Below are 26,873 nucleotides of genomic sequence, written 5' to 3'. Positions count from 1 at the left end.
ATCCATCCATTACTTCCATTTTTAGAACTGCCCTTTTTGCTTTCATGTTGACGTTTGGGATGTAGCTGAGGGAAAGTTTTTGGTCAGTGTGATTTGAGCCCCTAATCCTTATACAGATTTTAACATTTGGGAGGCATACATCTAAAACAAATAAATATCATCAACATAAAAATATCATTAGGAATTAATACTCTTGGAAACTCTTTTGATTCTGAGACTTTATAACTGAATTTTCACAGTTTATGAACCAAACTTACCAACAAAGCATTTAGAAAACAAAGGCAATAAATGAACTTCACTTTGATCTATATGAGGTCCCTTAGCTTTACAGAATGGGAAAAATTCAATTCAATCAGTAACTCTGTGAGGTCCTAAATATTCCCCAGATTGAATTCAATTGGGAACCTGGTCATGCAGAATTCAACAACAGTTTGTCCTTCAGCCTCCAGACCCCAGGTGCTGTTCCTGGCCTCCTGCCAGACTCTTCCTCTAGACTGCCCAGAGCAGGCTTCCAGAGAAGGAGGGAAAGGAGGAGGATGTTGAACACTCCTCTTGTTAGGAGGGAAACTGGGAAATCAGCAGGTGTTAGAGGATGCTGAATCTCCTTGGAATAGTCCTGGTGCTTACTTTCTCATGTGATGTGAAAACCTGAAAGAATATTTTCAAAAATCAAGAGCTCTGGAGAAAAGGAAGGAGTTAACTGAAACATTCCAAGTCCAAAATGAACACATGAGATTGGTTAATCCAGGAGACCTTTAGAAATTAACACTATCCCTTCAACAGGGCATTTTCTTTGCACCAAATACTGTGTATTTGCTGGGGATATAATGATAAGTAAAGCATGTATATTAATTTCAAGGAATTCATAGTCTGATGGTTGTATACAGATAAACGGACAATCAGAATTCCACTTGGAAAGCAAAAGGAAAGACATCTACACATGTTTTATGAATACGTAGAGCAGAGGTACCTATTCAGTGGTGTGTTGGTAAATGTTTAACAACTGGCTTTCTGGGGCTTATGGGGAAGCCTTGATTTATTGAGTGTGCCAATTTCCATGGTGTAAACACACCATAGCCAATTTCAAGCTATTAATGTGATGTCACTGACTGTGGAACCGGGGAGAAATGTACAGTAGCACACCATTATATAGTATTTCCACCATACTGATACACTAGACCTTAAGAGTACAGAGAATAAAATGTTGTAAAATAATAATTAGGCAATGATTGGGAAGTGATGAAGTTTGAGCATTTATTACCTTTGTTTTTAATATAATCTATTTAACCATAAGTTTATATAAAATGATGTTTAATAACAGATATGTTTAACAACTGGCTCACAAAACTCTTGAAAATTTAACCATTGGCTCTTTTAAGCTAGTATAAGCTGGCTTCAGCATGCAACTACCTCTATCTGGGGGCTGGGGTGACAGACTTCCTGAAGAACACAAATGAGGGTGGAATCCTTTACCGTAAGTAGGTCTACGTCAGAATTCGTTAAACAATCACCTTCTGCTTAGTGGGGAGGGGAGGGGAGGAATTAGCTGCTGGGATAGTAAAGACAGAAAAACCACATGGAAATAAAACATTCCTTTCCATTCTTATCTGGACATTCCTTCTAGTTTATGCTGATGTGGACCACCAAGTGGGGGGAGGGGTGCACTTGATCAGTGGTCCACTAAACAAAATGATCCAAAGGAAATCCTAAATGAGCAGTGGTGCTCATAACTCAGCACGGAGCTGGGGGACCAAGATTTGTTGAGGCTGTAGTGGTGTTCTGGGGAACGTGAGTGATTCTGGTTATCAAAATGTGTACGCTCAACTGTTACCACCCATATATCAGGCTTCTTCTCATTGCAAGTGACTGAAAAAAAACCTGGCTGTAATTAGCTTAGGTGTTGGGGAAAATTATTGGCTAATATAACGGAAGAAGTCTAGGGCAGAGATCAGAGCTCACTTAAGGTAGTTCTTGACCAGAGGCTCAGGTGATGATACTGGGACCTGGTGTCTCTTTCTTTTGGCTCCATTTCCATTTTCAGATGGTCTCTGCCTTCAAGGTCACAGGAAGTCGAATCTGCTCAATTTCTCCCTCCCAGCAGTTGAACAAAATCCCGGGCTTGTCTTTGGCGGAAACATGTCTGATTCCCAAGGACCAGTGTGATGTCCCCATGGGGCTTCCTAAATGGTTAGGTTGGTGGCGCCCAAATGCACCTGCAAAGCAGAATCACCTGGGAAATTTTTAAAAATTCCCAAGTGTAGACCACATCCCCAGTCAACTAAATCACAAGCTCTGGGGTTGACACAGGTGTCATTATTTTTTTAAGCTCCCAGGTGATTCCAATGCATAGACAAATTTAGAAACCCCTACATTAGGAGCTCCTAAGAATATGAGTTTTTACAATCTCCTTCTAATTTATTAAGAAAGTTGAGTTAGGTTAACTTTCTTAGTGTCTACCTCAAAAGCTTTCTTCCTGTGCTGTACCATCTCCATGATGAAGGCATTCCTCTTGCTGGCCCAGGCTGGTTGGTCTCCATCTGCATCTTCCATCTGCATCTTTCATCTGCATTTGGCTCTCACTCCCTCTCACCTTGCCTTGCCTTGCTCTGGAATCATCTCTCCTCTGATTTGCAACTTGAAGTTTCACCTCTCTGCAAGCTCTTTCCTCTAAACCTAAAAAAATGGCCACATCTCTATCTCATAATACCCTTCCCTACTCCCTGTGGTCCCACCCTCCACCCCTAGAGGCTCTCCCAGGCCACAGCCTCACCTCCACTGTCCACTTTGGAAGAGTGGTGTGCACTCACGACCTTTAGGTGTGCCTGAAGCCCTTATAATCTGGTTGTGGGCATCACTACTCTGCTGAAACCGTTCTCTCAAAGGTCAATGATGACCCACTTACAAAGCTGAACGGCTGTTCATTTCTCACCCTCCTTCTCACCGAAGGCTGCTCTCTCTCTCCTGTATGAAATATGATCCTTGCTTCGCTTTTTGGATATTATGGCATACAAATGCTGCTTCCCTCACTGTTTTTCTTTCTGCCTTTGAGAACACACGTGGCCTATGTATTCCAAACACATTTCTGCCACCTTTGTTAGCTTTAAAAAGCCTTTGAGAACACATGTGAGGTACGTATCCCGAACACATTTCTCAGGAGATGTGTGTCAGGAGATTTTAAAGTGAAAATATACTGAGGCAACAATTTAGAACACAAAGGATTCTTTTTCCCTTATAGGTTATTAAGAAATATTGAGTATAGTTCCCTGTGTTACATAGTAGGTCCTTGTTGGTTATCTCTTTTATATATAATAGTGTGTATATGTTACTCCCAAACTCCTAATTTATCGCTCTCTCCCTTCCCTTTGGTAACCATAAGTTTATTTTCTATGTTTGTGGGCCTATTTCTGTTTTATATATAATTTCATTTGTATCATATGATCCTACAATCCCACTCCTGGGCATATATCTGGAGAAAACCATAATTCAAGAAGATATATACACCCCAACGTTCACTACAGCACTATTTACAATAGCCAAGACATGGAAGCAACCTAAATGTCCATCGACAGATGAATGGATAAAGAAGATGTGGTATATTTATACAGTGGATTAGTACTCAGCCATAAAAAAGAATGAAATAATGCCATTTGCAGCAACAGGGATGGACCTAGCAGCATGGATCACACTGAGGTAAGCCAGACAGAGAAAGACAGATACCATATGATATTGCTTATATGTGGAATCTAAAAAAAAACGATACAAAGCAATTCTTTAAAGATACTCAACACCATCATTTATTTGAGTGAAAATGTGGCAACAAACTAGGGTGATATGTTAAGTATGGTAATCCACATAATGGAATACTACAGAGTCAGTAACATCTTATGACAACAGTGTGCTAACACACACAAGTGGGTAGAATTTTAAGAAGAAAATGTAGGGCAAAGATATGTGTTCACATATAGTATAACTTCAACTCTTATTAAAAAGCATATAGAATAGGATAAATTGCAAATCACCTTGCCCCCCACACCAGGTTCCAGGTTTCCACTATAACACCGGCAATGTATTTTTAGCAACATGACGTTAGATTTTACCTTTTCTCCTAATTCATCTTTGTTTTGAAAAATGGGTAGAAAATTTACTCCGTACAAATTTTAATTATTGTGCTTTTCTTCATATGTCCAGCTGTTTAATAATCTAGTTTGAATTATTAATAAGAACTAATAACAGTAATTCTTATTATTATAATAACAAATTAATACTTTTTCTCATTTTCTAATAGCCTGAGAAGCTTTGTCTGAATTTAGGTGGTTACAACTGACTTGAGAAATATGAGACCATTTTGTTTCAATTGCTTTTTTAATGGCAAGGTCAAAGTTTCTCTTTGCATTTGAAAGGTGAAGTAACATCCTTCAAGAAGCTAAGTGTGCATGGCTTTTCTTTGAGATACATGTAGTATTGAAACTTTAAAGTAATTACCAAACAAATTTTGCAACAATATATTTTCTTCTGTAGATTTAAGAAGGCACAGATGATTAATTTTTAGGCGAACATATAATTCTCATGCATATGGGCAGAATAATGCCAAGAGACTGAATGAAAGAGAGAAAAAGGAGAAGGATCTAAGCATTGACTGCTCCCTTATATTTCTAGAAATTTTCAGAATACATATTTTGCCTTCTCTAGAATTACCAAAAATACGTTTTCTGCCAGAGTAAAGTAAATTGACTAAGATACAAATTCAAATCAATTGCAGTAGAAAATTAGAATGAAACAATTTTCTTACAGCTAACATGAGCATAAAGCCATACAAAAGCTTTTGCATATGATTTTTAATTTATAGATGAGGAGACTGAGGTTTAATGAGGAGGTTCAGTTCTTTTTTCTGGCCACACAGGTAAAAACAGAAGAGCTGGGACAAGGTCACACGACATCTCACTTCTAAGTCAATTCTGTTGCCCCTATACCATGTGGAACACTGAGGGATTAGTGATGTATTACCTTGGTTGATTTCCCTTTAATATTCTGGGTGAGCAGGTATCAATATATGGTTCCCATCCCCTTTTCCTACTCTAGAAAAAGTGGGGCAACAATGAAACATTGGGTCTCATTTTCCCAAAGTGAGAATGCCTCTCCTGAATTGGAATTCCTTTTCTCAGTAACGAACCAGCTTGTCCTCTCTGAACAGCCACAATCATATCAGAAGAGTCTGGACTCCTGTTCATAGGAGGTTATATGAAGGATAGCCAGTTACTCCATCAGAAGGATGCGTGGCTTCTGGAAGGAGGAAAAGCATTTCCAGCATGCAATTCCCATCCAAGAAGATGGGGGAGAAATAAACCTGCAACTATGACAAGCCTAGCCAGTTTTACAAAAGGAAAGCTTCAGACCACTAGGAGTAATGTGGTCCAAGCCGCAGTTCCATGTAAACTCCCTCAGAGCACTGGACTAGAATCACAGCTTCTAGAAATCCATCACCATCCCCTCAGTTAGCAGCACTTGTGGGGAAACAGCAAGACTTGCCTGAGATCCAGTTGCAGAATTCTCCTATTCAAGTGGGGTCTCTCCATTTGTGAGAGAAATATGCTCGTGTCCTAGCAACAGAGGACACTTCAACAAAATAAGACAATCTTATTTTGTGCAACAACTTTTAAGGGCATGGAATTTTTTAAAGTTTATAGGCTGGAATGATGCATGAGGAAACTAGCTTCGAGGGGATGAAATTAGAGGCAAAGGAGAAAGGATATGTTTTCAGGTGAGATGTGAAAAGGGATGGAAAGTTAATGAGGTAGAGAGATACAGTCAAGCTGTTCCAGATGGCAGGATCTGACAGAGGAGGAGAGCGTGGGTTAGCAGAAGAAACGGGGATGGGGAAATGCGAGTAATGAGGTCCAGCAGGGACAGAGAACATTCTTAACCCAGATGATAATCAATTCTGAATCATATCACGGAGTGGATGAGGGGTCATCAGAGGAGAATGCCAGAGGAGCTGGGAGACTAGACACAGACAGATGGTGAAGTGCAGAGGGACCTGAGCAGAAAATTCGAAGCCATCAAAAGAGGAGCAATCACATTCAGAACAATGACATCGAACTCAGTGGCTGATACAGAATTCCTTGGATTAAAAGAATACTGCAGAAGGGAAGACATAGGAAATATTTTTCCTCTTCCATCAAGACCAAAAAAAAAAAAAAAATTAAATGTATTGTTGAAATTGATGGAGATTACACATAGAAGATGAATTTCTGAATAGAAAAAGTTTTAAACATTGGATGAGTGCCGAAGAGTTTAAAAAGGCTCAGAGGTCACTTAAATAGTCCTTTGAAAGATTATCAGACACATCGTGAGACTGTTCTTATTGAAGAGAATTAAGAATAAGATTGCTGGTTGCCTAAAGTGGTTGAGTTTCAGTTCCATCAGGAGACAAGTCCTAGATTAATGTCTGACCTTCCCTTTCAAGCACGATGATTCCATGACTGGGGGAAGGGTAAGGAGCAAAGACTGAGAGGAAGTGCCTTTTAATCCTGCCCAGTGCCAGTGGATAAAGTAAGGCCCAGGAATGCCCAGGCAGCAGGGGAGAAGAGAGGATACCCAGGTTGGGAGGAGTAATCAGGAAGGAGAAAGAAAGAGTGCAAAGCAGGGGGCAGTGGGATGCCAGCCACAAGCTCAGATGCCCCACTGGGACTCAACAGGGCTGCCTGGAGTAAGCTAATGGGAAAGGGACAGGGAACGCTCATTCTATTCTAGGCCATATGTGTGTTTGGGAAGAGAGAGGAAGAGAAGGCAAGTAGAAAATAAAATGAGGGACTTCCCTGGTGGTGCAGTAGTTAAGAATCTGCCTGCCAATGCAGGAGACATGGGTTTGAGCCCTGGTCCAGGAAGATCCCACATGCCACGGAGCAACTAAGCCCGTGCGCCACAAGTACTGCACCTGCGCTCTAGAGCCTGTGAGCCACAACTACTGAGCCCGTGCACCGCAACTACCGAAGCCCGCGTACCTAGAGCCCATGCTCCGCAACAAGAGAAGCCACTGCATCGCAATAAAGAGTAGCCCCCGCTCGCCCGCAACTAGAGAAAGCCTGTGTGAAGCAACTAAGACCCAACGCAGTAAAAAATAAATAAAATTTTTAAAAAAAAAGGAAAATAAAATGACACTTAGGCTAGCTATGAGAAATGATTTTGAAATCTATACTAAAGTGAAGGCGGAGACTTTTGGACATGAGTCCTGAGCCACTAAAGAGAAGATGGGGAGATAAAATGAATGGAGACCAAAAACAAGAGGTGACCAGAGCCGCATGCTCCCTGTGGAGTGTCAGTAAATATTTGTTGGCTGACGTTGACTTTGGTAGACAGAGGAAAGCTTGTGAAAGAAAAATGCCATTACCAGTGGAGCATGGAAGTTCCGATCTTCCAACTAAAAACAGTGGCACCTGAGAAAGAAGTGGGGTCACACCAGTTATCACTACAGGAAATGAATCTTTGCAGAGGAGGCCAACCAATTTCAAGGAGAATAAAATGACACAAACATGACGTGAGAAAAAGAACAATGGCTGTAGAAGCTGTGAAAATATATTCCCTTCTCCAAGAACACATTCACTTCTCTTAAGGTACTGTAACCCCTGGCAAAGAAAGCAGGCTCTCAGAGGTAAGCAGTTGTGAAGGTAGATGCCAAGAAGTCTAGCTTTACTTGCTCAAGAAAATGCCTTTGTTCGATGTGCCTGGAAAGCTGAGAAAATATTATTTTTGGATTTGGCTCCAACGCTAGGTAATCAGTAGACAGTCTCATTGTGGAGTTAGAACAGAGGCAGAAGACAGCATCTCTTTAGATTTCATTATTAGATGTAAAAGAATACTTTTGACAATTTTGGTCTCTTAATGGCCCAAAGTTCGTATCTTAACTGTAGGACCAGGCCTTTTAAGAAAAGGTTATTTTCTTGGTCTACCTTGGTAGGAGGTCCATAAGGCAAACAAATTGAAACAGTCACTTGAAGCCTTAATAAGAAAACAGACTCAGTTCCCAAGTCTGAAAAGTACTAAGGCCACCTAAAATATGTTCTGCCATAAACCTGCGGGTCCTGCTTCTATGCAGGGTGATCAAAGGATTTGTCTGTAAAGTGTGTATTTTATAGATCTTTAAAAATCATTTCACAAATAAAGAACAATTTATTTATTGTTAAAAATATATTGATTCTAAAATGCTTGATACCCTTATAAAGTGTCCCAGCCCAGGATTTTAGTACAAAAATGGCAGTGCCTGGCATACACAGTAGATACTCAACAGATATTTGTTAAATGGACAATAGATGAATGAATGAAGAAACCTAAAACACAAGTAAACTACTAAGAATTTGTGTGTGTGTGTAGAAAATAGTTTACCTTTAATTGCATCCTTTTTTCTTTAAGAGAATCAAAAAGATATTATAATTGCCATATTGTTTTTTCTTGTGGGTGATTATCAACCACAAATAGCAAAGTAGTCTCAGAAACACAAAGCAAATCTTCCCTGCCCCTCCTAAGAGCTGGGCAAGGTTCTAGCCACAAGGGGTCCAATAAGGAACTTGAAGCATTTGCTAAAAACTCACAGAAAATTCAAAAGTCCTACCACTTTCAACTAGGCAAATCTAATTCCTTTTAATAGACAAGTTGCAGGGCACTGGGGTAAATATCTGGAGGAGGTGTATTAGGTGCAGCCTTCAATGGGTATAAAGAAATATGTGCCTTTGGGGGTTGAGAGTGAGGGTGTGGGAGCTGTGTGAGGAGGGGGACAAGGCAGGAAAGAAACTTCATCCAAGTGCGTATCTGCACATTACTCCCCACCCAAAAAAAAAAAAACCAAAGAAGGGTAATTTAAGATTGTAATTACATATAGTTCTTGGTTTCATTACTACAGCCTAAGAAAAATAGCACAACAGGTAGGGGTGGGGTGCTGGAACTCAATGTATCCAGTTTGGAACAACAGGTAGCATTGGTGGGACTTGAACTTTGTTGGACAGGACGGTAAGGAGATGACAAGGTAGGTGGTGCATTACTCAGACACATTCCTGGCCAACATCTGAACATCCAATCAAATGCACAGAGGAGCCAAACGATGGCAAATTGATTCCACACAGAGATTTTACTGCAGTCATCAATTGGCAGTCTTCAGCCAGATGCCAAAGAGAAAAGAGGCAGATATAAAGATTTTGGGGAAGAAAAGTGAAATAGCAATGACAAAGAAGGTATCAATACTTTCCTCATTTATCTAGATTTCTAAAACTATCTTAGTAAACATTTAAGTCTCCTTTCACTAACGGACAGCAATGCTTCCGTAAGACACAGAAAACTGGACAAAGTTTAAAAATATTTGTAAAAACTAAAAATTGCTTAGGTTCACTTTCATCCTAGTATGTAGGATTTGTAAAAGAATCTCTGATACACATGAATAGAAAATATCAATTGTTTTATGATTAAAATCTAAGAAGAGCATCAACTTCTTAACATCAAGATGAGTAAATGCTAAAATCAGCTAAGAACTTTTTAGAATAAGAGACCTTCTAAGTCTTAGCCCAAACCATCACATAAAAGATAGTCTGTTAACAGTGATTCATAAACAGAAATGGTACATTTGTACCAAGTGAAGAGGATAAAGTCAAAACAGAATTTACTACCCCATGCTAACAGCCTAATTTAAAATGGATAGTCTTTCCTATATTTTCCCCAAAGTACCTTTTCAAAGGACTCGCTCTGCTATCCAAACAACTTGCAAATGCATTCGGTAAGTTTGGCTATAGTATTCATTCTCTTTCCTGTTATTGACTCAAGATCTATTCCTCACTATTTGCTTTGTGCTCATTCTTCTGCCAAATAAAATATTAATTGCATTTTTAGCTGTACTGCTGGTGATAAAAGAACTCTGATATGTCAAGCTAAACTGATAGAAACAGCATCCATTAACATATTTATAGGTTCAGAGCTTCTAGAGCATAATTACATCCATTAATTACTTGACAGTACTCATGTTACAGGCTGAAAAAGAAAGGCATTTGCAGCTACACACTTTTACTCAGAGTGAAGTTTTTTTAAATAATAAATTCCCTCTAAAGAAGATTCTATCTAAAGGAAATAAAAGGCAAAAGAGCTCACACGTCTATCCGCACCTAAGGCAAGATTTTTAAAAGCAACATTCACTAACTTGGCAAAAGAATGCTCACAAAGTAAATGAGATGGCATAGGGAGAGTGATTTCAAAGAAAAGCATATTTAAAATATTACGGAGAGATTTAATTAATATTTTAGAGTTCTAAGAGAGACAATCACAAGCCAGGAATTCTTGAAGGGAGGATACAAAGCAATGGTTTTTTTACTTTCAAATAAACTCCTTCAAACAGCACGTAAGACCAAAGCATTTCAAATTACCTACATTTCTGAACATGCAATTCTAAAAAACAAAAAACCAAAAACAAAAAAAACTAAAGCTGTCCTGGGAAAAAGCTCATGAGATGTCAGAAATTAACAGAATAAACGATGATTCTGTGCATTCGTCAGCTGTGTGGGTCCTGAAGCTGCCAGCTGCATTTAGCACGTGTGTCATGGAAAGGACAGTAACACACACATGAATTTTCTTGCCCAGTTAATCAGCGTGCAAGATGACAGGTTCCCGTGATAACTTCAGCACCGGACGCAGACGCATTTTCTTTCCAGCAGTGAATGAAGTTGCTAAGAAAAAACACAGACACACACACAGACACACAGACACACATAGACACATAGACACACACACACACAAGCCGGGTTCATGATTTCAGCATGAACACAATCAGGACGTAAGGACAGCAAGCAAAGCCCAGTCTACCAGTCCATATCTCTCTATCTATCTACACCTATTTCAGAGTTCTTTGTTGCCTGACAATAAATTGTAAAGGCAGTCATATTTGAAAGTACAAACCATTAAACTGTGTTTATAGGCTACTGCGACGGACTCGCAGAGTGAATAACAAGGAAATTACGGTACCTTTAGTAAGTCGCCTCAGAATTTGACAACGGCATTTAAAAGAGACAGCTATCATTCTTGCTCACTGCTTGCCGTGCGTGGCAAGGTGTACTCCGGGCTCTGCTCTGGTGGCTGCAGCAGCAGCATATGAATTCCTTGCGCACATACCAGGAGAAAGGTAGTCCCAGCGGGGAGTGACAAAGCTTAATTCCTCTTGGCTGATGCAGAGGTCTGCTACTTGTCATCTGGCAAACCTGTGTCATTCATAACTCCTGGCACCCCTGCCCGCCACAGCCTCCTCCCCCTGCACAATCACAATGGTTTAGAAAGTGAGGCTGTTTTGATAGCAACAAAGCACCAAATTGTAGAAAGCAGGGACAACCCTGGGAGAGGAGCCATTCCATAAATCTAATACTAAACACTGAGCAATACCTACAGTTTTAGGCAAAGGGCTATGTTTTCCAGTCAGTTCAGCCCTCCACCCCCTTCCCTTTCCGGCTCAGCATCAGGTCAGTGTGCTTCAGGGCTTCTCATTTAAGGGGAAATGCAAGTGAAATGCTTGCACTCTTACTTTAGGGGGAACCGTATGTATCATATACTACGTTCTTTTAACAACAAAAAAGAAAGGCAAAGGAAGGAGGTAGTCTATCTCTGGGATGCCGTAGAGAATAGTATTTTTGCCTACAGAAGAGATGCAGCCCTATGACAGTCACAAAGACAGCACAATGTGGCAGTTTACAAATCTATGAGGGTCAAGCCAGTCTAGATGGAGAGAGGAAATGCAAGAAGGGCTCGGGGAAAGGGTGCAGGCAAGGCGATCATCAGGCAGATGGAGTCCCAGCCCCTTTAATCACCCTTTCCAAAAAAGGACTTGGCTGGAAAGCAACACAGTCAAGACAGTTTCTAAAGATACCAGGAATAAAAGCAAACAAGGCCAGGTATTTCTATTTGTAAAGTACCTTATTATCCTATTTCCCAAACAACCCTCCCCCAAACCATTGTTCTCATTATGCAAATAAAACAGTCTTGCAACATAGCAGATACTTGGGAGTATCTGCTTCAGTGGAGTTTAGAGCAAATGAACAAACTCTTCACAATCCATTCACAAAATGACAAGAAGGCGGAGCAAGTTCTTCAGCTGCCAGCACCAGCCTACTCACGATACAGTCAATACAAACTAACATCTGGTATGGAATTTTAATTCAAGAACCTCGATGAACATTCCAAACACCAAAGGAAAAAAATTCATAGCTGGCCAGGAACTCAGTGAATTAGTCAAAACAAAAAGATACATCACTGTCCAAACTATTTGATTAATATTTCCAGGACTATATAAATTATTCATACAGCCTTATTCTCTACTCTAAAGCTGTAAAAAAAAAAAAAAAAAAAATCTTTCAAGCTGGTTTCTAAAATAACTCCCAATATTCCAAATTTAACGATAGAGCTTTTTCCTCTCCATTCATAAATGCCATAATAAGTCAGTTTCAACCCACTGATATTGAAATGTATATGCTTCCTACTTGGAGTCCAATAGAAAAATAATTTCTGTGGGAAAAATAGTTTAATAGCATAAGCATCTACTTTAAAGGTCTTTGAAAAGAATGAAATTCCCTTACCAGGGATGGTCTAGCTAGAGCTGTCAGCCAACACTAATCAATAGGAAAGTATATTAAATGGATTGTATTGCAGAATCAAATTTTTATAACTGTTTCAATTAGCACAAATCTGTTTTTGAATTTTAACCCATCTCATTTTCATCTCTATTAGGTCATCCCCTAGTAATATTTTAGCCTCCTTGATTTTTTTGTTTGTTTGTTTGCTTTAAATGAGATGTACTTTACTGGTAGAGAATTGGCTTATGAGTGAAAATGAGATAAATATTTATAGTTAGTTCTTTAAAAGAGCCTTCCCTAAATTTGTCTTTCTTTAAATCCAGGCACTCAGAATATGCAGCTGTCAAATAGCATTAGTAAAGTCTTGCCAGTGGAACATCACCACTCTAGCCCATTTTTTTAATGTCTATTCAAATAAAACTCAAAATCATACAGAAATCTCTTGCCCCCTGCTATTATGCCTACTCAGATCTAATTTGCTTCTTCCTTAAGGCTAAAATAATCAAATATTTCCTCTTTTACTAGAACACTTTTTTTTTTTTTTTAAGGCTCTGTCCTCTGGTCCTAGAAAGATCTTCAGAACTGCCAAAACATCCTGTTTTTCTGGCAGGAGAAGTAACCCATCCTAGAGCCCTTTTTAAAGGTTCCCGAGGGCTCAAATTACGGGATTTTTTTTTTTTTTCTCTTTGTATATAGTGGTTAATCCAGCTAATCCAGCTGAGCTCATGCTCAAAGCTCCAGGAATCTCACAGAACTGGAGCCATCCTGGAGAAATCCTTTTCCAGGAAATGAAGGAGTCTGCCACGTGCTCCCACCTTCTTCCACGTGTGGCCTCTCTAGTCCTCAGAGACTTCCCTGGGAGTCATTGCCAACTCAGCCTTCTTACTGTAAGCCCCTCCTTCTTCTGTCACCTAATCGGAGCCCAGCCTCAGATCCTGAATTCGAATGCTGGCAAAACGCCTTCCAGTAGCGTGAATTTTGTAATCTCAAAATTTACTGACATGCAGGACAAAGGTCCCAAGCAGCTAAAGGCAACTTGTGGAACTGGACCACAGTCTCCTACCACAGCCACCACTGGGGCAGAGGAACCTCCATTTCTCGGCCACCAGACTAACGCAAGCATGTGTCTTTGGAGCCATCAACCGCATTCTTTATGGCGGCTCAAACTTAACAATGTGCTCTTTGAGGTCAGCAGGTGAGGGTTATGGAGACAGAAAAGCAGGCAGAATTACACAAAATATATATCTGATTAAGTTCCAAGGTGATCTGGAGAAGAGCTGGTTCATGAAATTTACTCCTCTTTTTTTTTTTTTTTTTTTAAACTCAATATATGAAAATACGGGTTTGCTGGATTTAGGGTTGGTTATTCCCTTAAAACGATAATTATTTCAGGGTTTTAAAAAAAGTATTAATTTTGCTAAGGTATAATACAAATATACTGTGTGTATGTGTGTGTATTCTCTCTATGTGTGTGTGTGTGTATTCTGTGTGTGTGTGTGTGTGTGTGTGTGTGTGTGTGTGTATGTAAAAATTTTAAAAGCAGATTACAAAGCACATCTATACACAGTGTCTCATCGGAGGGACTCCGTTATGGGTTTTTGTTCCAGATAAGGAACCTGGTTCTCAGAGAGAGCATTTTTCATCACAGTCATTCAGCTAGTAAGTGGTAAAGAAAAGGAAAGAATCCAAGGTTTCTCACCCGGGTTGAATATTCTTTCTACTCTTTGCCTTTTCACTGTGTCCCTTTTTCATTGATAGAAAACGTGACCGCTATTACAGGGGGAAAAAATTCCAATTAACAAAGAAGCTTTACGTGTAGTTACATTTTATAATAGGAGGCAAATCTAGAGTCAATCACTTCTTCAACGTCCCCTTCTCCCCCGCCTGTGCCCATGCCCCTCTGAAGCACAGGTAATGTACCCAGAACTACAGTGACCAGAAGGAACCAGAAACTGGAGGCAGTTAAGACAGGCACCTCCAGGCTCCAGACCATGAACTACGTACGAAGTGTTTCCCAAAGGAGTCCATTCTGACCAGATAGCTTGTCCGCTCTGACTGGCTGGCATCTTTGTCATGCTCGTTTTTAAATATTCTGAATATCACTGCCAATGACAGTATGGTACTAATTCTAGGATGGGGGAGGGGAGTGAGGACAAAACAAACCTTTCATACTGGCTCAAGGACTCCAGTCTCTTCTCAAAACCATTCCATAGTACCATCAGTAGCAGGTGGGAACACACACACACACACACACACACACACACACACACACACACATTCTTACTCTGCTAATTTTTCTCATCTCTTTGATTCTCCTCCATTGTATACATTCTTCTATATAATATCTCCACTCCCAAAATAAACACTGCTGTTTGCAGATTCTCCTGATTCTTAGCAAGAGTCATCATGAACCGTAAATTTCCTGCCATCTACCTACACCTGGGGAATTCATTTAAAAAATAAAAAACATAAAAATGTGGTTAACTCCACAAACAAATACCCCACTATTTTATATCATTAGAGACAATTTGATTAAATTACTGATCTGTACCTTCTTCCTTGTTTCAACTGATTTTGTAATTCTGTTCCAAAACACACTCGATAGACCCCACTTGATTGTTTATTTAAATATTACCTCTTTTTCTTTGAATGCAGTTGATTCAAAATGCTAAACATGTTTAGGCCATTATTTAAACACCACATGAGATCCTGAATTGGCTAGTACTGAGTATACTGATGTTTCTCCCTCACAGTTAATAACTATAGGACATTTCCTGAGTCTTGAGGGTATAGCAGTGTTCATGGAGGTCTTAAAATGTGCCCAGAACCCCGCTTTCGGTTTCTTATGGCCACTCTCACTGACTCATCATTAGCTTTTTATAATCTGCTGCTTTTAGTTTCCTTTTCAAAGATGGTAAAAGCGGCCATGAGACTGAAACAGGTTAGAATCCTTGCGGCCACTGTCTGCCACTTAATTTATGGAGTGCGTCAAAGTGAGGCCAAATATTAGGATCCAGCTGCCAACAGAACGTGCCACCGCCCAACTGGAGCTGAGGGCAACTATGAGAAAGAGGAAGAACAAGACCTAATTTACTGACAGCAGTGTGAAGGGTGGGTGTAATTGCCCAAGACAGGATTTATTAGGCATTTTTAACAAATATTTTATGAGAAAACATTTTTGCAGAAGTAATGATGCCCTTTAGGAAGTGTCATTAGGACATACTCTTGCAAATCTGGGGTGATTAAAAAGCACTTAGTGGCTCTGAGCCTCTGGTGTGTTGTGATATAAAAGGGAGGGTACAACACACACTCCGTGCTTCTGTTGTCCAGGCCCTAATGCTCTTCACAGTGCCTGGGGAGGAAGGCTGCTTCCACTTCACATGAGAAGGCCAGGAAAGCTCCCACCAAGGTAAGGACCTTAGAAATTTGTCAGCTAAAAGCATCTGGTGGAAAAACATTAAAGCATGGAATATGTAGAAAATGAGAAATGCAGTACAAGAGGAAACCTGCCACAAATCATCCTCCTGAGCCCAGGTTAAACCCAACTATTTACTGGGGCATTAGGTAGAGAGAAGATGGTATAGTGGCCAAAAGCCCAGGCTTTAGAATCAAATTGCGTGGCTTTGAATCTTGCTTTTACCACTAAGTGGCTGTGTGACCTTGAGCAAGTTTCTTACCCTTCCTGTTCTTCATTTGTAAAATGGTGAACATCATTTCTAGGCTTGTTTTAATGATTAATGGCTTTATTTGTATAAAGTGGCTTGAACACAGAACAGCAAAAGGTTTTATTAGTCACTAGGTATTTGGTAGAGGATACAGTCTTACAATCTGGCAGTTGGTTACAGAGCCCAGATTCTCGAGATGGGCATTGGGATTCACAGCTAAAATGATCCCTTTTCCATGAAGTCTTGCATGATCGCAATGGCACAAAGCCATCTCTTTGGATGCACCATGTGCCTTCCTTTTCAGAGCATACCTCAGATTTATTCCTGGTACTTCTGACAAGGTGACCCATGAGGACTCTGTCCTTTTCCAAATATGAAGAAACACACAACACAGCTGGTTTTTCACTGAAGTCAGAGGCGGCAAGAGCAACAAAGAAAAAGGCAAAGTAAAAGTAATGCTAAAATTAAAAAGAATTCTGTCTTTGGCTTGCTCTGTGAATAAAGAAAGTAGCAAATACAAACTCATCCTGATAGTAGATTGTGGTGTGACAAGCATAATTATCTCCTGTCAAGGATATATCTCTAAAGTAACAGTATGTATCTGTTTAAAAGTTTCCATATCTAGTGACACATGGCTAAAAAACTTTGAAATTCCATATTCAACAGGACTTTGTACTACAACAATTAACCTCTAAACTGACCTTGTTGCTGTTTTAGCTGCTATTTTAATTTCTTCCTTTTATTGAAGTATAGCTGATATACAATTTTGAGTTTCAGGTGTACAGCAAAGTGATTCAGTTATATATATATATATATATATCTCTTCAGATTATTTTCCATTATAGGTAATTACAAGATATTGAATATAGTTCCCTGTGTTATACAGTAAATCCTTTTTGCTTATCTATTTTGTGTACAGTAGTTTGTATGTTCATAGTAGCACTATTTACAGTAGTCAAGACATGGGAACAACCCAAGTGCCTATCAACAGCTGATTGGTTTAAGAATATGTGGTATAGGACTTCCCTGGTGGCGCAGTGGTTAAGAATCCGCCTGCCAATGCAGGGGACACAGGTTCGATCCCTGGTCCAGGAAGATCCCACATGCCACAGAGCAACTAATCCCGTGCGCCACAACTACTGAGCCCGCGTGCCACAACTACTGAAGTCCGTGCACCTACAGCCCGTGCTCCGCAACAAGAGAAGCCACCACAATGAGAAGCCCACGCACCGCAACAAAGAGTAGCCCCTGCTCGCTGCAACTACAGAAAGCCCACGCCCAGCAATGAAGACCCAATGCAGCCAAAAATAAATAAATAAATAAATAATTTTTCAAAAAAAGGAATACGTGGTATATATATATACAATTGAATATTATTCAGCCATAAAAAAGAATGAAATTTTTGCAGCAACATGAATGAACCTAGAGAATATCATACTAAGTCAGAGAAAGACAAATATTATATGATATCACTTATATGTGGAATCTAAAAAATTATACAAATGAATCCATATACAAAAGAAGAACAGGCTCACAGACATAGAAAATAAACTTATGGTTACCAAAGGGGAAAGGGAAAGGATAAATTAGGAGGATGGAATTATTCTGACAGCTCTCATTTTGTGAATGCAGGAGTAAAACTTTCCGTAGTGAGAATGTACACTTTGAAAACAAACTACAACAAAAGCCTCTTCAATTTTAAGACGCTTGACTCATTCAAATAAAACTGAACTGAATATTTTAAGGCATACTATAGATATATAAAAATCTTGGGCTTCCCTGGTGGCGCAGTGGTTAAGAATCTGCCTGCCAATGCAGGGGACACGGGTTCGAGCCCTGGTCTGGGAGGATCCCACATGCTGCGGAGCGGCTGGGCCCGTGAGCCACAACTACTGAGCCTGAGCGTCTGGAGCCTCTGCTCCGCAGCAGGAGAGGCCGCGATGGTGAGAGGCCCGCGCACCGCGATGAAGAGTGGCCCCCACTCGCCACAACTGGAGAAGGCCCTCGCACAGAAACGAAGACCCAACACAGCCAAAAATAAACATAATAAATAAATAATAAATAAAAATTAAAAAAAAAAAATCTAAATAATTTTAATAAAATGAGGGAAAAGTAAGTCTGGATATAATTATCATATATGATACGATGAAATGGACAAATGTTTCACACCTTCAAGTAACGTGTATTGTGGGTCATTAAAACACATACAATTAATTGGGTGACCAAGGCCACCACCCACTAGAATATTTTAATCAAAACACAGGGAAATGATGGCGGAAAGTATGAAAAAAAAAAACCACAGGAAACAGGATGGCAGAACTGAGAGACGCCCTAAGGAGTCAGAAGGCTAAGGCTGAAGTTCTGATGCAGTTACAGATTGGGCATTTCTCGGATAAAAGTTGCTGGGCACCTCCTTCATGCTGGCCACCGTGATGTGCCCTGTGAGTGCAAAGGTGAAAAATACACAATCTCTTTGCTGCAAAACGTACATTCGCGGGGATAAATTCCAACTTAGAATACACAGTCCAGAATTCCAACCAAAAGGCTATGGAACCACTTTATACAAATTGCCATATAGCCTTATAAACTGCTCAGGCCTATGCTGCATCAAGGTCCCCCTCCCCCTTTAAAGAAGGTTAACACCTTGATTTTCTTTTGAGGACCCACTCTCAGTCCATGTGATGCGAGTGCAGCAGGCACTCCCTCCAACTGCCCTTCCAGGGCTGACCACACAAACAGGTCCAGAAATAGGCAGTCATACAAGCCAAGCTGATGAGATACAATCCCAGGATTTTTGCTAGAACTACAAAAAAGAAGATAACTCTCATTCCACCAAGAATGGTAGGTTATATGCCCAGAGCTGCCATCTTATCACGAGTTTAGGAGAAGCTGTCTTTGAACCATGCCAAGACAGAGGAAAGAGATGGAGAGTGACAGGTTCCTGGAGATGTTTTTGGAACATCTGGATCCATCCTCTCGTAAAACTATACACCCTGGACTTTTTGGTTATACGTGTCAATAGTGTCTCCCTTTTGCTAAATCAGTTTGGCTTGGGTTACGGTCACTTGGGATCAAAAAGATCGTGACTAACTAAACATCTTTCTGAACTTCAGATTCTTGACCTGTAAAATAAGGAGGTTGTGTCTCTAAAATCCCTTGCAGTTCTGCCATTCTATTACAATACTGCATTCACCTATCTTACAGGGTTGCTGTGGTGATCGAATGAGACAGTGAATAGGAAAGTATTTTGTCAAAGTGCTCTATAAAGAGCATGAGAGTTTCTGAAAATAATAATATTCAAATGTGTGTGTGCGTATGTGTTTGTGTGTGTGTGTGTCTGTGTGTGTGCATGCATGCGCACACGTGTGTGTTGGAAAAAACATTAGGAGGCTCCGGAATCTACCCATCTGTAATACAGTTACATAAGGAGTACAGACTCAGAAAACAAGGGGGAGAAAGGTCTCCTCTCATAGGAAATCCATACTTTATCAAATTCAAAGGTTTACACAAACTATATCCTGTCTTCCTAAGCTCATTACCACACCTCTCTCACTTAAAAAAAATGGTGCCCATTATTTTTCACTTTTTTTTTTTCCTTATAAAAATAACATTAAAGGGCTCCTTGGGGATGTTTTGCAAACACTCTCAATCACTGATCACTGACTCTGAGAAAAAAGTCAAGGTGTTTCTTTAAGAGGAAACAGCCCTCTAATAATTCCTAAAGGGAAAAAAAGGACTCCATAAAGATGGAAGGAGTATAGAAATGAAGAAAAAGAGAAAAGAAGTCAGTATAGAGGGTCATTCTTTCTCTCATCAGGCATCCTAATATCCATTAGGATACGAATAAAAAATAACAGAATTAACATAAAATTAAAAAAATAAAAAGATCCAGCTCCGTGAGCCCCCTGCAATCCAGCAAAAGCAGGGTCGGCTTTATGTTCTGGCTGCTCAATTGGGTGAATAGCTACTAGAGGGCAGCAAAGGATCAGAAATGGGCCTGCAGGGCCTGCCTGGAACTGACCAGGTGACCAAACTGAGGCCAGCAGCCTGGAGAAGACCTCGGCCCAGCTTCCCATCATAAGGCAGGGAGCATTAACTTGCAGGGGCCCCTCAGAGTTCTCTATGGCTCATGACAAAGCCTGTGCTGACAGTAATGCAAGGACTTACCTGAGCATCCAGTGACAGGAGCATAAGTAGAGAGTCACCAAGAAACCAGGGGTGTAGGGAGAAGCCATGGGGGAGCCAAAGTCAAGGAAAGGTGGGGAGGAGGTTGGGGCACCTGGGTTCTGGCTTAGAGTTCAGGGAACCCATTATGTCAACTGTTGTCATCTTTTCCATCATCACTGCCATTGCCATCGGCAGCAGCAGCAAGGCCAGCACTTACATGGAGCTCCCTGTGTGTTGGGCATGGTCCAAGCCTAGACTTACATGTCCTCATTGAATCCTCACAAAAAGCCACTGCAGGGGGAACTATGATTACCCCATTTTGCAGTTGAGGGAGTTCCAAATAGTTCCTCTATTTGCCCACTATACTTAGGAGCAATGCTGGTGAAATTGGTCAAATTTCCAGGGTACTGAAAGCTTTGGAGGACAGAGCCCGTCTTTTCACTTTGGGTATCTCAAGGCCTAGGACTTGAAGAACAGTAGATTCTTGATACTTTTTTCCTTGAATGAAAGAATGAATGAATGAAGGGGGCATGAGAGGAAAGGACTGGGAGAACCAGGAAGTCCTATTTCAAAGTGTACAGCCAGTATACATTGGGATGTAAGAGGCCGAGGACCAAGCACAAAACAGCTGCAGCTCTCAGACTTGTGTGCCCAGAGAGCAGCTCTCATGGAGCACCTCAGTCCAGGAAGTGGGGTCTTGAGAGCAGATTTCATTTTCCTCGCTACCTCTGGACCTTTTCTTTCTTAGGCCCTTTCCTGTACTAGAGAAGCTGAAACAACAGACATTTCAGGAAGCATTATATTAACCAAGAGCTGGGGGCAGGCACTACAAGTATATGGCATGAAGCACTCTGAATGGGCTGTGGCTTTCAGATGTCAGGTCACCTGAAGGGGCGGGATGCTTCTGGAGTATCTGAGGGACCTCGGCTAAGACAGCGCTAGGAAGCAGGGTCAAGTCTAGGGCCCCTCCTCCCATTTCTCAGTCTTCTTTGTGCTCCCAAAGGCTTGCTATGCCTCTGCCTCTCCTCCAAGGAGACTTCTTGGGCGTAAAATCCCAGTCTCTTGGGAGTTTTCTTGGAAAGTTTTAGAAACTCTCTAAACACCCTGGCTTCAGAATACACAGCAGAAGTACTTTAAGGGATGGAAGATTCCAAATACACCCATCCACTCTGGCCAGAGAGAGCTCTTAAAATTATCCTAAGGGGGTCACCACTGGGAAACTCTGAGGGTGTGGAAGTGGCTGATATGTGGTGGCTAGAGGACCGGAAGATGAGGGCCAAAAAGAGCCTGCCGTGTGACTGACAGGGTCTTGGTGCTCCAGCCGCGTGTCAGGCCTGTGCCTCTGAGGTGGGAGAGTCAAGTTCAGGACACTGGTCCACAAGAGACCTCCCAGCCCCACATAATATCAAATGGCGAAGGCTCTCCCAGAGATCTCCATCTCAGCACTAAGACCCAGCTCCACTCAACGACCAGCAAGCTCCAGCACTGGACACCCCATGCCAAACAACTAGCGAGACAGGAACACAACCCCACCCATTAGCAGAGAGGCTGCCTAAAATCATAATAAGGTCACAGACAACCCAAAACACACCACCGGACGCAGTCCAGCAGATGAGGCTGGATCAGAAAGAAAAGATCCAGCCTCATCCACCAGAACACAGGCACCAGTCCCCTCCACCAGGAAGTCTACACAACCCACTGAACCAACCTTAGCCACTGGGGGCAAACACCAGAAACAATGGGAAGTACGAACCTGCAGCCTGCGAAACAGAGACCTCAAACACAGTAAGTTAAGCAAAATGAGAAGACAGAGAAACATGGAGCAGATGAAGGAGCAAGGTAAAAACCCACCAGACCAAATAAAGGAAGAGGAAATAGGCAGTCTACCTGAAAAAGAATTCAGAATAATGATAGTAAAGATGATCCAAAATCTTGGAAATAGAATGGAGAAAATACAAGAAACGTTTAACAAGGACCTAGAAGAACTAAAGAGTAAACAAACAGTGATGAACAACACAATAAATAAAATTAAAAATTCTCTAGAAGGAATCAATAGCAGAATAATGGAGGCAGGAGAATGGATAAGTGACCTGGAAGATAAAATACTGCAAATAACTTCCACAGAGCAGAATAAAGAAAAAAGAATGAAAAGAATCGAGGACAGTCTCAGAGACCTCTGGGAAAACATTAAATACACCAACATTCAAATTATACGGGTCCCAGAGGAAGAAGAGAAAAAAAAAGTGACTGAGAAAATATTAGAAGAGATTATAGTTGAAAACTTCCCTAATATGGGAAAGAAAATAGTCAATAAAGTCCAGGAAGCACAGAGAGTCCCACACAGGGTAAATCCAAGGAGAAACACGCCAAGACACATATTAATCGAATTATCAAAAATTAAATACAAAGAAAAAATATTAAAAGCAGCAAGGGAAAAACAACAAATAACATACAAGGGAATCGCCATAAGATTAACAGCTGATCTTTCAGCAGAAACCCTGCAAGCCAGAAGGGAGTGGCAGGACATATTTAAAGTGGTGAAAGGGAAAACCACAACCAAGATTACTCTAGCAGCAAGGATCTCATTCAGATTCGATGCAGAAATTAGAAACGTTACAGACAAGCAAAAGCTAAGAGAATTCAGCACCACCAAACCAGCTTTACAACAAATGCTAAAGGAACTTTTCTAGGCAGGAAACACAGGAGAAGCAGAAGACCCATAATAACAAATACAAAACAATTAAGAAAATGCTAAAAGGAACATACATATCGATAATTACCTTAAATGTAAACGGATTAAATGCTCCAACCAAAAGACATAGACTGGCTGAATGGATACAAAAACAAGACTTGTATATAGGCTGTCTACAAGAGACCCACTTCAGACCTAGTGACACATACAGACTGAAAGTGAGGGGATGGAAAAAGATACTCCATGTAAATGGAAATCAAAAGAAAGCTGGAGTAGCAATTCTCATATCAGACAACATAGACTTTAAAATAAAGACTATTACAAGAGACAAAGAAGGACACTATACAATGATCAAGGGATCGATCCAAGAAGAATGTATAACAATTGTAAATATTTATGCACCCAACATAGGAGCACCTCAATACATAAGGCAAATACTACCAGCCATAAAAAGGGAAATTGACAGTAACATAATCATAGTAGGGGACTTTAACACCCCACTTTCACCAATGGATAGATTGTCCAAAATGAAAATAAATAAGGAAACACAGCTTTAAATGACACATTCACCAAGATGGACTTAATTGATATTTATAGGACATTCCACCCAAAAACAACAGAATACACATTTTTCTCAAGTGCTCATGGAACATTCTCCAGGATAGATCATATCTTGGGTCACAAATCAAGCCTTGGTAAATTTAAGAAAATTGAAATCGTATCAAGTATCTTTTCTGATCACAACGCTATGAGACTAGATATCAATTACAGGAAAAAATCTGTAAAAAATACAAACACATGGAGGCTAAACAATATACTACTAAATAGCCAAGGGATCACTGAAGAAATCAAAGAGGAAATCAAAAAATACCTAGAAACAAATGACAATGAAAACACGATGACCCAAAACCTATGGGATGCAGCAAAAGCAGTTCTAAGAGGGAAGTTTATAGCAATACAATCCTACATCAAGAAACAAGAAACACCTCAAAAAAACAACCTAACCTTACACCTAAAGCAATTAGAGAAAGAAGAACAAAAAAACCCCAAAGTTAGCAGAAGGAAAGAAATCATAAAGATCAGAGCAGAAGTAAATGAAAAAGAAATGAAGGACACATTAGCAAAGATCAATAAAACTAAAAGCTGGTTCTCTGAGAAGAGATAAACAAAAATGATAAACCATCAGCCAGACTCATCAAGAAAAAAAGGGAGAAGACTCAAATCAATAGAATTAGAAATGAAAAAGGAGAAGTAACAACTGACACTGCAGAAATAAAAGGATCATAAGAGATTAATACAAACAACTACATGCCAATAAAATGGACAACCTGGAAGACATGGACAAATTCTTAGAAAAGTACAACCTTCCAAGACTGAACCAGGAAGAAATAGAAAATGTAAACAGACCAATCACAAGCACTGAAATTGAGACTGTGATTAAAAACCTTCCAACAAACAAAAGCCCAGACCAGATGGCTTCACAGGCCAATTCTATCCAACATTTAGTGAAGAGCTAACACCTATCCTTCTCAAACTCTTCCAAAATATAGCAGAGGGAGGAACACTCCCAAACTCATTCTACAAGACCACCATCACCCTGATACCAAAACCAGACAAAAATGTCACAAAGAAAGAAAACTACAGGCCAATATCACTGATGAACATAGATGCAAAAATCCTCAACAAAATACTAGCAAACGGAATCCAACAGCACATTAAAAGGATCATACACCATGATCAAGTGGGGTTTACCCCAGGAATGCAAGGATTTTTCAATATACACAAATCAATCAATGCGATACACCATATTAACAAATTGAAGGAGAAAAACCATATGATCATCTCAATAGATGCAGAAAAAGCTTTTGACAAAATTCAACACCCATTTATGATAAAAACTCTCCAGAAAGTAGGCATAGAGGGAACTTACCTCAACATAATAAAGGCCACATATGACAAACCCACAGCCAACATCATTCTCAATGGTGAAAAACTGAAACCATTTCCACTAAAATCAGGAACAAGACAAGGTTGTCCACTCTCACCACTATTATTCAACATAGTTTTGGAAGTTTTAGCCACAGCATCAGAGAAGAAAAAGAAACAAAAGGAATCCAAATCGGAAAAGAAGAAGTAAAGCTGTCACTGTTTGCAGATGACATGATACTATACATAGAGAATCCTAAAGAAGCTACCAGAAAACTACTAGAGCTAATCAATGAATTTGGTAAAGTAGCAGGATATAAAATTAATGCACAGACATCTCTTGCATTCCTATACACTAATGATGAAAAATCTGAAAGAGAAATTAAGGAAACACTCCCATTTACTACTGCAACAAAAAGAATAAAATACCTAGGCATAAACCTACCTAAGGAGACAAAAGACCTGTATGCAGAAGACTATGAGACACTGATGAAAGAAATTAAAGGTGATACAAACAGATGGAGAGATATACCATGTTCTTGATTTGGAAGAATCAACGTTGTGAAAATGACTATACTACCCAAAGCAATGTACAGATTCAGTGCAATCCCTATCAAACTACCAATGGCATTTTTCACAGAACTAGAAAAAAAATTTCACAATTTGTATGGAAACACAAAAGACCCCGAATAGCCAAAGCAATCTTGAGAAAGAAAAACGAGCTGGAGGAATCAGGCTCCCTGACTTCAGACTATACTACAAAGCTACAGTAATCAAGACGGTATAGTAGTGGCACAAAAACAGAAATACAGATCAATGGAACAGGATAGAAAGCCCAGAAAAACCCACGCACATATGGTCACCTTATCTTTGATAAAGGAGGCAAGAATATACAATGGAGAAAAGACAGTCTCTTCAATAAATCGTGCTGGGAAAACTGGACAGCTACGTGTAAAAAAATGAAATTAGAACACTCCTTCCCTTACACCATACACAAAAATAAACTCAAAATGGATTAAAGATCTAAATATAAGGCCAGGTACTACAAAACTCTTAGAAGAAAACATAGGCAGAACACTCTATGACATAAATCACAGCAATATCCTTTTTGACACACCTCCTAGAGAAATGGAAATAAAAATAAACAAATGGTACCTAATGAAACTTAAAAGCTTTTGCACAGCAAACGAAACTGTAAACAAGATGAAAAGACAACCCTCAGAATGGGAGAAAATATTTGCAAATGAAGCAACTGACAAAGGATTAATCTCCAAAATTTACAAGCAGCTCATGCAGCTCAATATCAAAAAAACAAACAACCCAGTCCAATGGGAAGAAGACCTAAATAGACATTTCTCCAAAGAAGATATACAGACTGCCAACAAACACACGAAAGGATGTTCAACATCACTAATCATTAGAGAAATGCAAATCAAAACTACAATGAGATATCACCTCACACCAGTCAGGATGGCTATCATCAAAAAATCTACAAACAATAAATGCTGGAGAGGGTGTGGAGAAACGGGAACCCTCTTGCACTGTTGGTGGGAATGTAAATTGATACAGCCACTATGGAGAACAGTATGGAGGTTCCTTAAAAAACTAAAAATAGAACTATCATATGACCCAGCAATTCCATTACTGGGCATATACCCTGAGAAAACCATAATTCAAAAAGAGTCACGTACCACAGTGTTCATTGCAGCTCTATTTACAATAGCCTGGACATGGAAGCCACCTGAGTGTCCATGGACAGATGAATGGATAAAGAAGATGTGTCACATATATACAATGGAATATTACTCAGCCATAAAAAGAAACGAAATTGAGTTA

At 40.1% G+C, this 26,873-nt stretch overlaps 1 protein-coding gene across 11 annotated transcripts in view; it reads right to left on the bottom strand.

Annotated features, from left to right (window-relative positions):
- GRIP1 (glutamate receptor interacting protein 1) overlaps positions 1-26,873 on the bottom strand; it is a 714,321-nt gene that overhangs the window by 301,251 nt on the left and 386,197 nt on the right. The window lies entirely within an intron of this gene.

This window comes from Balaenoptera physalus, assembly GCF_965194825.1.
Source record: "Balaenoptera physalus genome assembly, chromosome: 13".
NCBI lineage: Eukaryota > Metazoa > Chordata > Mammalia > Artiodactyla > Balaenopteridae > Balaenoptera > Balaenoptera physalus.
Note: the sequence above shows the minus strand (reverse complement) of the source record. Positions and strands in the feature narration are given on the sequence as shown.